This window comes from Haemaphysalis longicornis, unplaced genomic scaffold, assembly GCF_048455015.1.
Source record: "Haemaphysalis longicornis isolate Haplotype H1 unplaced genomic scaffold, Haemaphysalis longicornis Haplotype H1 scaffold_8, whole genome shotgun sequence".
NCBI lineage: Eukaryota > Metazoa > Arthropoda > Arachnida > Ixodida > Ixodidae > Haemaphysalis > Haemaphysalis longicornis.
This window is the reverse complement of record NW_027526445.1, coordinates 164260997-164274253: the sequence shown is the minus strand read 5'-3', so window position 1 is coordinate 164274253 and position 13257 is coordinate 164260997.

Sequence of the window (13257 nt, the reverse complement as noted above, 5' to 3'; positions counted from 1 at the left end):
TGTGTCTGTTATGGTTTTTGAGCGATAAATTACAAGTCATCATAAAATATGGCCGGTTAGAATTTTTCTTTATAACACCTGGTTCCTTTAAAGCGTTAAAAGAAATGGGAACAAAAAAAATTAAATATTCACTCGGTACTACTATTGCTGGTTGAAGGTGTTTTGGTGGATGGTTCGAACAAAAAGTACGAAAAGGGGTAAGGCATCTTCAACAGTGTTTTATTTGCAACAAAACAATTTACAACCAGTATTATGAAAGTGCACATTAAAAGCATCTTTTATAGAACATCACACTTATAGCCCATGTTTCCTACAATGTTTACTCAACCAGAGCCACAGATGCCACCCACGAAATAACACAATGTATAAGCTAATACTGCTTCCTCGAGTTGGTCATGTCCTTGGATGCACGAAATTGAATGGCAGGCTTATGGAAAACACCTAGAAACCCGTAAGTATCTTTGTAATCGAACGTTTGCTTGCTTTAGTAGTGCGCTGACTTCATGTCGCCTGAGTGGCTGCCCACAACATTTGTCATATCATTGCCGCAATTTTGAGTTTATTATTCTTTTGCCACCTAAGTTGTCCTACATTCCCTAATTCTCTAATTCAAAACGCAGAAGGGCGGTGACGAGACGTCATGTGGCTCACCCTGGCCCAGTCAACAACATTGTTCAGACCGTCGGGCTTTCCTATGACATTTGGCTACGCCATAGTGTGAATGCAACCCCAGTCCATTAAATGCCACAATCACCGTCGATACCCGAAGTCAGCTTTGCAAAGTCTGGATCGCTCTATCATTCGGTAGTGCGTGTGATTTGATCTATCACGAAAACTGCTGAAATGCCCCATATATTTGTCACGCAACATTAATTCGCTACGGAATTCATTTAACCTTTCTGCTGGAGACGTCTGTTCAGTTCGCAAGTGTGCACTTCAATATGGTTCAATTATGTAGGGAGAATAGTTTTCCTCAGAAATAGTACTTCACTAACCTTCCCGTATCTGCCAATACAAATTTGAGGGGCGTCATGAGTTAGGTCAGTGGTCAAAGACAAGACTCAGACTGGTAGCGTTAAAAGGAAAGGGAACAAAAAGAAATTGAAATACTCACGTGGTATAAGTGTTGCTGGTTGAAGTTGTTTTGGCAGATGGTTCGAACAAAAAATACGAAAAGGGGTAAGACATTTTCAACCGTGTTTAGTTTGCAGCAATACACTACGAAATCAGTCATTTTTACCGGGAGTATGCAAGTGCACATCAAAAGCATCGTTTATAGAGCATCACACTTATAGCCCCCACTTCCTGCGATGGTTACTCAACCAACTATGCTGCCCATGAAATGAAACAATATGTAAGCCTATTCGTGTTTCCTCGAACAGATCATGGCCGTGGCTGTACGAAATTGACCGGAAGACTTATAAAAAACATATACAAACCCGTGAGTGTCTCTCAACGAATGGTGGTTTGCTTGAGGAGTGGCGCTGACTTCACTTCGCTTGTTTGGGTGCTCAGAACGTTCGTCGCATAGTCACTGTAATTCTGCGTTAATATTGTTTTGCCCACCTACTTTGTCGTACATTTTCTAAAACTCCAATTTACAACGCGGAAGGGCGGAGACAGGACGTAATATGGCTCACACTGGCCGAGTCGACAGCGGGGGTCACACGGCCTGCCTTTCATTTCACATCTGGCAAAGTCATGGTGCGAATGCAGCCCCAGCCTATTAGTGTCGCAATTACCGTTGATAGCGTAAGCCAGCCTTGCAAAGGTTGGATCGTTCGGTCATTCGGTAACGCGTGTGTAAGTTGAACAATGGCGAAAAATTCTCTGAGATGCCCCCCATATATTGCTCCCACAATAGTAGTTCGCTAAGAAATTCATTTATCCTTTGTGCCAGAGATACCTTTGCAGTTTGCAAGTGTGAACTTCAATATCGTTCAAATAGGCAGAGAAAATAGTTTTCCCTAGAAATAGTACTTCACTAATATTCACGTACCTGTCGATCCAAATACGAGGGGAGTCATAAGTTAAGTCAGTGGTCAATAACCATTAACAAGACGATTGCACCTATGGACTGTAATGCTTACTTTTTGATTTCACAAATTGAGGTAATTTCTCGGTCTTTCCCGCCTCTGAATATAAAGGCCATTGATGAAGGTTAGGATTATTTCCTATTTATATTTCTTGAAATCCACGTTAATAACGACTACAATAAATGTCCGGCAACTGACAAATTTTTTGCGGCTTTTACAACCATGTTACACGTATTGGTGTCTAATTGGGAGTCACTTCGACCTGTGGCACCCACCGGCATGGTATTCCAATATTTTCTTTTGATCATTACTTTTTAGAGCTCTGATTTTGTAAAAATATGATGCATTCATCGGAGCATGTAGAGACATGCGTATGTTATCCCTCTCTCAATCGACCTTCAGGCTCGGCCAAAAAAGCACGCCTTGCGCAGTGGTTTTCATTTAGGAACACGGCATATCTCGCATTCTTCTCCATCAGTGCTCCAAAGGTTTCCCGCTCTTAACCATAGCGTCTCATTGTCAGCGATTCACTCTGCGGCTTATATGATTGCAATTTTCATAACATGGCCGCGAAATGCCTCATAAACTGGAAAAAAACGAGAATAAACTTGGATAAGTCAAGAATACACTAAAAAAATCTAGAAATATGCAAAATCAATATTTATATACGCCAGCACAGTTTTCAGAAGAAGGCAGTGTAGTGCTCTTATTTGAGTCAGCAGTTTTATCAGAGTATTATCAGTTTTATCAGTAGCCTCAAAAAAAAAGAAGAAAGGAAAAATAGAAAAGCTGCTTAAAGCACCTCCTAGAGTTGGTAAATACTTTTGTCAAAAATATGAAAGAAAATTCATATAAAATGAACTCTTCTTTTTCACTTTTTATTCCACACAGGAACGGTGGGAAAGGAGTCGTTTGTACAAATACGTTAATAATGCCCCTTTGGGGCGTTCTTTACTGACCGCAGACTTTTGAACTGCGGCGTACCATCGATTATAATAAGGAAGGATCAGAATACCACACTTGAGGTGAAGCCTAACCCTCGTGTAAGTTGTTTGCTTTTGCATTCAATGTTTAAACATGCGTTCGTTGCATGGCTCATTCAAGATAGAGGTTCATGAAACAACCTTCGCCTGTTAAAAACTACTGAGAAATTTTTCGCCAAATTGGGAACTGTTTAGCGTACGATAACAATTTATACTTTAATAAAAATTACACCATTAAAAGTAAAAAGCTTTGCATTCCAAATAAATTCCAAGGGATAAACAATCACCGCCTTTTCCATCGAATTCTCACTTATTGGATGTGAAAATTCCAAATACCGGTGTTTCTGAAACATAGTGCAGAATCATTGTTTATTCACAAGACGTCCATGGTTATGAATTGTACTGCGTGTTTTTTTGCTTCCAGAAGTTCAAGAAATTTTGTTGTCATGTATAGGTTAGACGTTATTCGTGAACGCCCTGCTGTTTTCCCTTAAACGAATTTTTCCCGCGTCCTAATTATGTATGAAAGAAAAGTTTTCAACAAAATAAAAATGAATGCCTAATTAAAATTCTTCTTTTTGCAACCCTTGTCTGTTATTGTGTTTAAGCGAGAAATTACAATTCATTATATTATTTCCGTTTTCAGTATTTTTATTTATTACACCTGGTTTCTTTCAGATTGGTAGCGTTAAAAGACACTGGAACAAAAACGAAATTGAAATACTTACGCCATATTATTGGTGCTGGTTGAGGGCGTTTTGATAGATGGTTCGAACAAAAAGTATGAAAAGGGGTAAGGCACCTTCAACAGTGTTTATTTTGCACCAAATCTCTATAAAATCAATCATTTCCACCGGGAGTGCGAAAGTGCACATCAAAACTTCTTTTATAGAGCATCACGCTTACAGCCCTCTTTCCTACCATGGTTACTCAACCAGAGCTATGGATGCTACCCGTGAAATAACACCCTCAACCAGAGCTACGGATGCTACCCATGAAATAACACAATGTATGAGCTATTACGAGTGTCCTCGAGTAGATAATAGAAGTAGAAGTAAGAAATCGAACGGAAGGCTTATGGAAAACATCTACAACCCCGCATGTCCCTCATCGCATGTTTTTTTTGCTTTAGGAGTGCGCTGACTTCACGTCACCTGTGTGGTTGCCTACACCTTTCGTATTATCGTCGCCGCAATTCTGTGTTTATTTTTGTTTTGCACGCTTAATTTGTCCTACATTCTGTAATACTCAGGTTTACAACGTGGAAGAGCGCAGACAGGACGTCATGTGGCTCACACGGGCGCAGTCGAAAGCAGGGTTCAGATGGTCGGGCTTTCATTTGCCGTCTGGTTAAGTCATGGTGAGAATGCAGCCTCAGTCCATTAAATACCGCGATCCAAGTTGAGAGCATAAGCCAGCTTCGCAAAGCCTGGATCGTTGTGCAATTCGGTAGCGCGTGTGTCATTTCATCGATGGCGAAACATGCTCCGAGATGCGTCATATATTGCTCACGCAACAGTAATTCGCTGAAGAATTCATGTAACCTTTGTGCCAGAGATATCTTTCCAGTTGGCAAGTATGCACTTCAATTTTGTTCAATTATGTAGGGAGAATAGTTTTCTCCAGAACTATGGTTTCACTAACATTCCCACATTTATCAATAAAAATTCGAGGGGAGTCGAGAGTTAGGTCAGTGGTCAAAGATAATGGACAAGATGAGTGTACCTGTGCACTGTACGGCTTGCTTTTCAGATGCAACGCATCTCACGCTCGCCCCTCTCTCCTTCCTGCGTCTGTCCGGCGTTGTCCGCACAGCTGCGCCTCTCCTCAACTCCTCTCTCCGATAGCGAACACTCTCTCCCAAACAGCTGCGAGTTTGCTCAGCGCGGTCTCACTCCGTTGCTAGGCGCCGGTGGGCGGCGCTGCGCATGTGCAGTACTCTCTCTCTCCGCGCTCTCCTATCCTTGGGGCGCTGTGAATATAAAGCGGCATGCCGCGCTCCGGCGTTCTCCGTCGATGGTCGTCCGCCCACCCCCCCCCCCTTCGCGTGAGAATCCCTGCTATAAGCGTAATCAATACGATGCAAAACGCCAATGGTACCCTCAATCAGATGCGTTGCATCACACCAGGGTTCCCGCGAGGAGAGGTGGACGTAATTTTTTTACTTCAGAAATTCAGGGAAGTTCTCCCTCATTTTCTGGCTCAGTATATTACAGGCTAATAATGAAGGTTAGGATTATTTTCTATGTATATCTCTTGGAATCCACGTTCGTACCCACTACTAAGCAATGGTTGGCAACTTACAGATTTTGCGGCTTCTACAACCATGTTACATACATATCTGTATAATGCAGTCCCATCGACCTGTGCCCCCCCCCCAGAGATGGTATTCTAATATTGTCTTCTGCTCAATAACTTTTAGAGCTCCGATTATGAAAGTAATATGATGCATTAATAGGTGCATCTACAGAAATCGCTATATTTTCACTCCCTCAATCAAACGTCATGCTCCGCAACAGGGCATGCCTTGCACCCAGGTTTTAATTTACGCACACGGCATCTCTCGCATTCTTCTCCTCCCATGCGGCTGTAGAGATTTTCTGTTCTTAACCATAGCGTCTCGTTGCAAGCGAATCGCTATTCGGCTTATATGATTGCAATTTTCATAACGTGGCAGCCAAAAACCTTATAAACTGGAATGAAATGCGAATATACTCTCACAAATCAAGAATACCATATTATAACGAGAAATATGCAAAATCAATGTGCGTATACTCTGTCATGGTCTATAGAAGAAGGCACTGTAGTGCTCCTTTTTGACACAAGGTTTTTCAGAGTTCGCTTCTTGAGTGGCCTCAAGAAAAGAAGAAACGCAAGGTTGAAAAGTGACAGGTAGAAAAGTGCCTTAAACTACCTCTTGTAATAGGTACATACGTTTTTCACGTATATCTACGAAAACACAGAAATTTGTTGTTTTTCACTTTTTATTCCAAAGAGATACGCTGGAAAATGACTAGTTTTTACCAATAAGGTAAACGGGTCTTTTGGGGCATTCTTTACTGACCGTGAACGGTTGGAACTATAGCTTGCCATCGTTTTTAATAAGGAAGGAACATAACAGCACAACTAAGGTAGAACTAAACCTTGTTATAAGTTGTTTCCATTTGCATTGTATGCATAGACCTGCGTTCGATGTAGGGACTATATCAGGAGAGAGATGCATAAAACAGCCTTCACCTGTAATAAATTGCCAAGAATATTTTCCGCCCAGTTGGAACTGTGTTTTACGTACGATAACAATCTATACGTCATTATAATGACATCACTAAAATTACCAAGCTGTGCATTCAAAACGGATTCGAATGTTTTAACGGCCGATGTCATTTCTGCCAAATTCTCAATTATTGGTGTGAAAATCCCAAATACAGTGTTTTCGAAACAGCGCAGAATCATTGTGTATTCACACGACCCCCTGAATTACGAAATGAATGCTTGTTTGTTTTTTTCGAGAAGTTCATGAACTTTGGTTGTCATGTTTAGGTTAGACGTTATTTGGGAACGTCAGGCTCTTTAGTCTTAAGTGCTTTTTCCTCGCGTCATAATTACGTATGAAAGTATAGTTGGCAACCAAACCAAACAAAATACGTAATTTAGATTCTTTTATAAGCAACCCTTGTGTCCGTTATGGTTTTTGAGCGAGGAATTACAAGTTATCAAAATATTTGCCCCGTTGAATTTTTCTCTATTACACCTGGTTTATTTCAGATTGGTAGCGTTAAGAGAAACAGAAACAAAAAAGAAATTGAAATACTCACGCGGCCATATTATTGCTGGTTGAAAAAGTGTTGGTAGATGTTTCGAACAAAAAGTACGAAAACGGGTAAGGCATCATCAACAGTGTTTTTTGCAACAAAACACTATAAAATTGCTTCGAACAAAAAGTACGAAAACGGGTAAGGCATCTTCAACACTGTTTTTTTTCAACAAAACAATTTAAAGTCGGTTCGAACAAAACTTTTGAAAAGGGGTAACACATCTTCAACATTGTTTATTTTGCTACAAAACACTATGAAATCGATCATTACCACCAGGAATGTGAAAGTGCATATCAAAAGCGTCTTTTATAGAGCATCACACTCATCGCACCTCTTTGCTAGGATGGTTACACAACCAGTGCTACAGCTGCTACCCATGAAATGAAACAATGTATAAGCTGATGCTTGTTTCCTCGAATAGATCATGGCTGTGGATGTACGAAATGGAACGGAAGATTTACGGAAAACTTCTTAAAAGTCGTAAGTATCTATCTAATCGATTGTTTGCTTAAGAGTGGCGGTCACTTCAGGTCGCCTGTGTGGTTGCCCAGAATGTTCGTCGTATAGTCAGTGCAATTCTGCGTTAATATTGTTTTGCCCACCTACTTTGTCGTACATTCTCTAAAACTCCATTTTACCACGCGTAAATGCGGAGACAGGACGTAATATGGCTCACACTGGCCGAATCGACAGCGGGGGTCACACGGCCTGCCTTTCATTTCACATCTGGCAAAGTCATGGTGCGAATGCAGCCCCAGCCTAATAATGCCGCAATTACCATTGATAGCGTAAGCCAGCCTTGCAAAGATAGGATCGTTCGGTCATTCGGTAGCGCGTGAGTGAGTTGATCAATTGCAAAAAAACCTCCGAGATGCCCCATACATTTCTCACGCAACAGTACTTCGCTCAGGAATTCCTGCAACTTCTGGGCCAGACATATCTTCCCAGTTGGCAAGTATACACTTCAATATGGTTCAATTATGTAGGGAGAATACTTTTCCCCAGAACTATTGTTTCACAAGCATTCCCACATTTGTCAATAAAAATTCGATGGCAGTTATGAGTTCGGTCAGTGGTCAAAGACAATAACAAGATGAGTGTACCTATGCACTATGCGGCTTGTTTTGACTTCACAAATTCAGCAAATTTCTCCCTCATTTCCTGGCTCCGAATATTACAGGCTATAAATGAAGGTTAGGAATATTTTCTATGTATATTTCTTGGAATTCCCGTTAGTACCACTAATGGTTGCCAATCTGTAAGTTGCCAATCAATGGTTGGCAACTTACAGATTTTTGCGGCTTCGACAACCATGGTACACGCATATCTGTATAATGCAGTCACATCAACCTGTGCCCCCATAGGGATGGTAATATAATATTGTCTTCTGCTCATTAAGTTTTAGAGCTCCATTATGAAAAAAATATGACGCATTAATAGGTGCATCTACAGAAATGGTTGTTTTCTCTCCCTCAATCGAACATCATGCTCTGCAACAGGGCACGCCTTGCACCCAGGTTTTAATTTACGCACACGACATCTCGCATTCTGCTCCCATGGTGCTGCAGAGATTTTGTGTTCTTAACCAAAACATCTCGTTGGAAGCGGACCGCTTTTCTGCTTATATGATTTTAATTTTCTTATCGTGGCAGCCAAGCACTTTATAAACTGGAATGAAATGCGAATAAAATCTGACAAATCAACAATACCATCACATAACGTAGAAATATGCAAAATCAATGTGCGTATGCTCTGTCATGGTGTATTGAAGAAGGCATTGTAGTGCTCCTATTTGACACAAGTTTTTACAGGGTTCGTTTCTTGAGTAGCTTCAAGAGAATAAGAAACGCAAGGTTGAAAAGTGCCTGGTAGAAAAGTGCCGTAAACTACCTCCTGTAATAGGTGCGTAAGTTTGTCACGTATATCTATGAAAACACACATAAAATTGTTGTTTTTCACATTTTATTCCAAAAAGAAACACTGGGAAATTACTAGTTTTTACCAAAAGGGTAAATGGGTCTTTTGGGACATTCTTTACCGACCGTGAACGTTTGGAACTATAGCATACCGTTGTTTTTATTAAGAAACATAACAGCACAACTGAGGTGAAACTAAACCGTGTGTTAAGTTGTTTCCATTTGCATTGTATGCATAGACCTGCATTTGATGTAGGGCATATATCAGGAGAGAGATTCATAAAACAGCCTTTCTCTGTATAAATTTGCAAAGAATATTTTCCCCCAGTTTGAAGCGTGGTTTACGTACGTAACAAGTTATACGTCTATATATTAACATCACTAAAATTACCAAACTGTGCATTCAAAACGCATTCGAATGGTTTAACGGCAGATGTTATTTCTGCTGTATTCTCAATTATTCGGTGTGAAAATACCAAATACAGTGTTTTTTGAAACAGCCCACAATCATTGTGTATTCACAAGATCACCTGATTTACGAAATGAACAGCATGTTTGTTTTCTTTAAGAAGTTCATGAACTTTGGTTGTCGTGTTTAGGTTAGACGTTATTCGGGAATGTCAGGCTGTTTTGTCTTAAGTGCTTTTGCCTCGCGTTATAATTACGTATGAAAGTACAGTGGGCAACCAAACCAAACAAAATGCGTAATTTATATTCTTTTATATGCAACCATTGTACCTGTTCTGATTTCTGATCGAGAAATTACAAGTTATCATAGTGTATACCCGGTTAGAATTTTTCTCTAGTACACCTGGTTTCTTTCAGATTGGTAGCGTTAAGAGATACGGGAACAAAAAAAACTTAAAATACTCACGCGTCTGGGTTATTGCTGGTTGAAGATGTTTTGGTAGATGGTTCGAACAAAAAGTACGAAACGGGGTAAGGAATCTTCAGCAGTGTTTATTTTGCAACAAAACACTATGAAATCGGTTTGGACAAAAAGTATGAAAAAGAGTAAGGCTTCTTCAACAGTGTTTTTTTTCGCACAAAACAATTTAAAATCGGTTCGAACAAAAAGTATGGAAAGGGGTAAGGCATGTTCAACAGTCTTTATTTTGAACAAAACACTATTAAATCGGTCATTTTTACCGGAAATATAAAAGTGCATATCGAAAGCATCTTTTATAGAGCATCACACTCATCGTCCCTCTTTGCTACGATGGTTGCTCAACCAGGGCTACGGATCCTACCCATTAAATAACACAATGTAAAAGCTAATGCTAGTTTCTTCGAATAGATCATGGCTGTGGATGTACGAAATGGAATGGAAGATTTACGGAAAACGTCTTAAAAGTCCTGAGTATCTTCCTAATCGATTGTTTGCTTAAGAGTGGCGTTCACTTCAGGTCGCCTGTGTGGTTGCCCACAACGTTCGTCATATAGTCGACGCTATTGTGTGTTTGTTATTGTTTTGCCCGCCTATTTTCTGGTACATTCTTTAATACTCCAGTTTACAACACGGAAGAGCGAAGACGGGATGTCATGTGGCTCACACTGGGCGATTCGACAGCAGGGGTCAGATGTTAAGGCTTTCAATTCACATCTGGCTATGCCATGGTGTCAATACAGCCCCAGCCCATTAAATACTGCAATCACCATGGATAGCGTAAGCCAGCTTTGCAAATTCTGGATAGTTCTGTCATTCCGTAGCACGTGTTTCAGTTGATCGATGGCAAAAAAATGCTCCAAGATGCTCCATGTAATTCTCACGCAACAGTACTTTGCTCAGTAATTCCGGTAACTTTTGGGCCAGGAATATCTTTTCAGTTCGCAAGTGTGCACTTCAATATGGTTCAATTATGTAGGGATAATATGTTTCCCCAGAACTATTGTTTCACTAACATTCCCACATTTGTCAATATAAATTCGAGAGGAGTCATGAGTTAGGTCACTGGTCAAAGACAATTAACAAGATTATTGTACCTATGCACTGTACGGCTTGCTTTTTTAACTTCGCCAATTCAGGAAATTTCTCCCTAATTTCCTAGCTCCGAATATTACAGGCTATTTATGAAGCTTAGGATTATTTTCTATGCATATTTCTTGGAATCCATGTTCATACCACCTACTAATCAATGGTTGGCAACTTACAGATTTGTGTGGCTTCTACAACCATGTTACACGCATATCTGAATAATGCAGTCACATCAACCTGTGCCCTCTACCGAGATGGTATTCCAATATTTTCTTCTGCTCGTTACATTTAGAGCTCCGATAATGAAAAAAATATGATGCATTAATAGGTGCATCTACCTACAGAAATGGGTATGTTTTCACTCCCTCAATCCAACCTCATGCTCCACAACAGGACACGCCTTGACCCAGGTTTTAATTTACGCACACGGCATCTCTCGCATACTTCTACCAAGGTGCTGCAGAGATTTTGTGTCCTTAACCATAGCGTCTCATCGTAAGAGAACCGCTTTTCGGCTTATATGATTGCAATTTTCATAACGTAGCAGCCAAACAAATTATAAACTGGAATGAAATCCGAATAAACTGCGACAAATCTACAGTACAATAAAATAACGTACAAATATGCAAAATCAATGTACGTAAAGCTGTCACGGTCTACAGAAGAATGTATTGTAGTGCTCCTATTTGATACAAGTTTTTACACAGTTCGCTTCTTGAGTAGCCTCAAGAGAAGAAGAAACGCAAGGTTGAAAAGTGCCTGGTAGAAAAGTGCCTTAAACTACCTCCTGTAATAGGTACATACGTTTGTCACGTATATCTAAGAAAACACACAGAAAAGTGTTGTTTTTTACCTTGATTATAAAGAGAAACGCTGGGTAATGACTAGTTTTTACCAATAGGGTAAATGGGTCTTTTGGGGCGTTTTTTATCGACGGTGAACGTTTGGAACTATAGCTTACGATCCTTTTTATAAAGTAGGAATATAACAGCACAACTAAGGTGAAACTAACCCGTGTTTTAAGTTGTTTCAATTTGCATTGTATGCATAGACCTGCATTTGATGTAGGGCATCTATCAGGGGAGAGATTCATAAAACAGCCTTCACCTGTATAAATTTGCAAAGAATATTTTCCCCCAGTTCGAACCGTGTTTTACGTACGATAACAATTAATACGTCAATATATATTCACATCACTAAAATTACCAAACTATGCATTCAAAACGCATTCGAATGGTTTAACGGCAGATGTTATTTCTGCTGTATTCTCAATTATTCGGTGTGAAAATACCAAATACAGTGTTTTTTGAAACAGCCCACAATCATTGTGTATTCACAAGATCACCTGATTTACGAAATGAACAGCATGTTTGTTTTCTTTAAGAAGTTCATGAAATTTGGTTGTCGTGTTTAGGTTAGACGTTATTCGGGAATGTCAGGCTGTTTTGTCTTAAGTGCTTTTGCCTCGCGTTATAATTACGTATGAAAGTACAGTGGGCAACCAAACCAAACAAAATGCGTAATTTATATTCTTTTATATGCAACCATTGTACCTGTTCTGATTTCTGATCGAGAAATTACAAGTTATCATAGTGTATACCCGGTTAGAATTTTTCTCTAGTACACCTGGTTTCTTTCAGATTGGTAGCGTTAAGAGATACGGGAACAAAAAAAACTTAAAATACTCACGCGTCTGGGTTATTGCTGGTTGAAGATGTTTTGGTAGATGGTTCGAACAAAAAGTACGAAACGGGGTAAGGAATCTTCAGCAGTGTTTATTTTGCAACAAAACACTATGAAATCGGTTTGGACAAAAAGTATGAAAAAGAGTAAGGCTTCTTCAACAGTGTTTTTTTTCGCACAAAACAATTTAAAATCGGTTCGAACAAAAAGTATGGAAAGGGGTAAGGCATGTTCAACAGTCTTTATTTTGAACAAAACACTATTAAATCGGTCATTTTTACCGGAAATATAAAAGTGCATATCGAAAGCATCTTTTATAGAGCATCACACTCATCGTCCCTCTTTGCTACGATGGTTGCTCAACCAGGGCTACGGATCCTACCCATTAAATAACACAATGTAAAAGCTAATGCTAGTTTCTTCGAATAGATCATGGCTGTGGATGTACGAAATGGAATGGAAGATTTACGGAAAACGTCTTAAAAGTCCTGAGTATCTTCCTAATCGATTGTTTGCTTAAGAGTGGCGTTCACTTCAGGTCGCCTGTGTGGTTGCCCACAACGTTCGTCATATAGTCGACGCTATTGTGTGTTTGTTATTGTTTTGCCCGCCTATTTTCTGGTACATTCTTTAATACTCCAGTTTACAACACGGAAGAGCGAAGACGGGATGTCATGTGGCTCACACTGGGCGATTCGACAGCAGGGGTCAGATGTTAAGGCTTTCAATTCACATCTGGCTATGCCATGGTGTCAATACAGCCCCAGCCCATTAAATACTGCAATCACCATGGATAGCGTAAGCCAGCTTTGCAAATTCTGGATAGTTCTGTCATTCCGTAGCACGTGT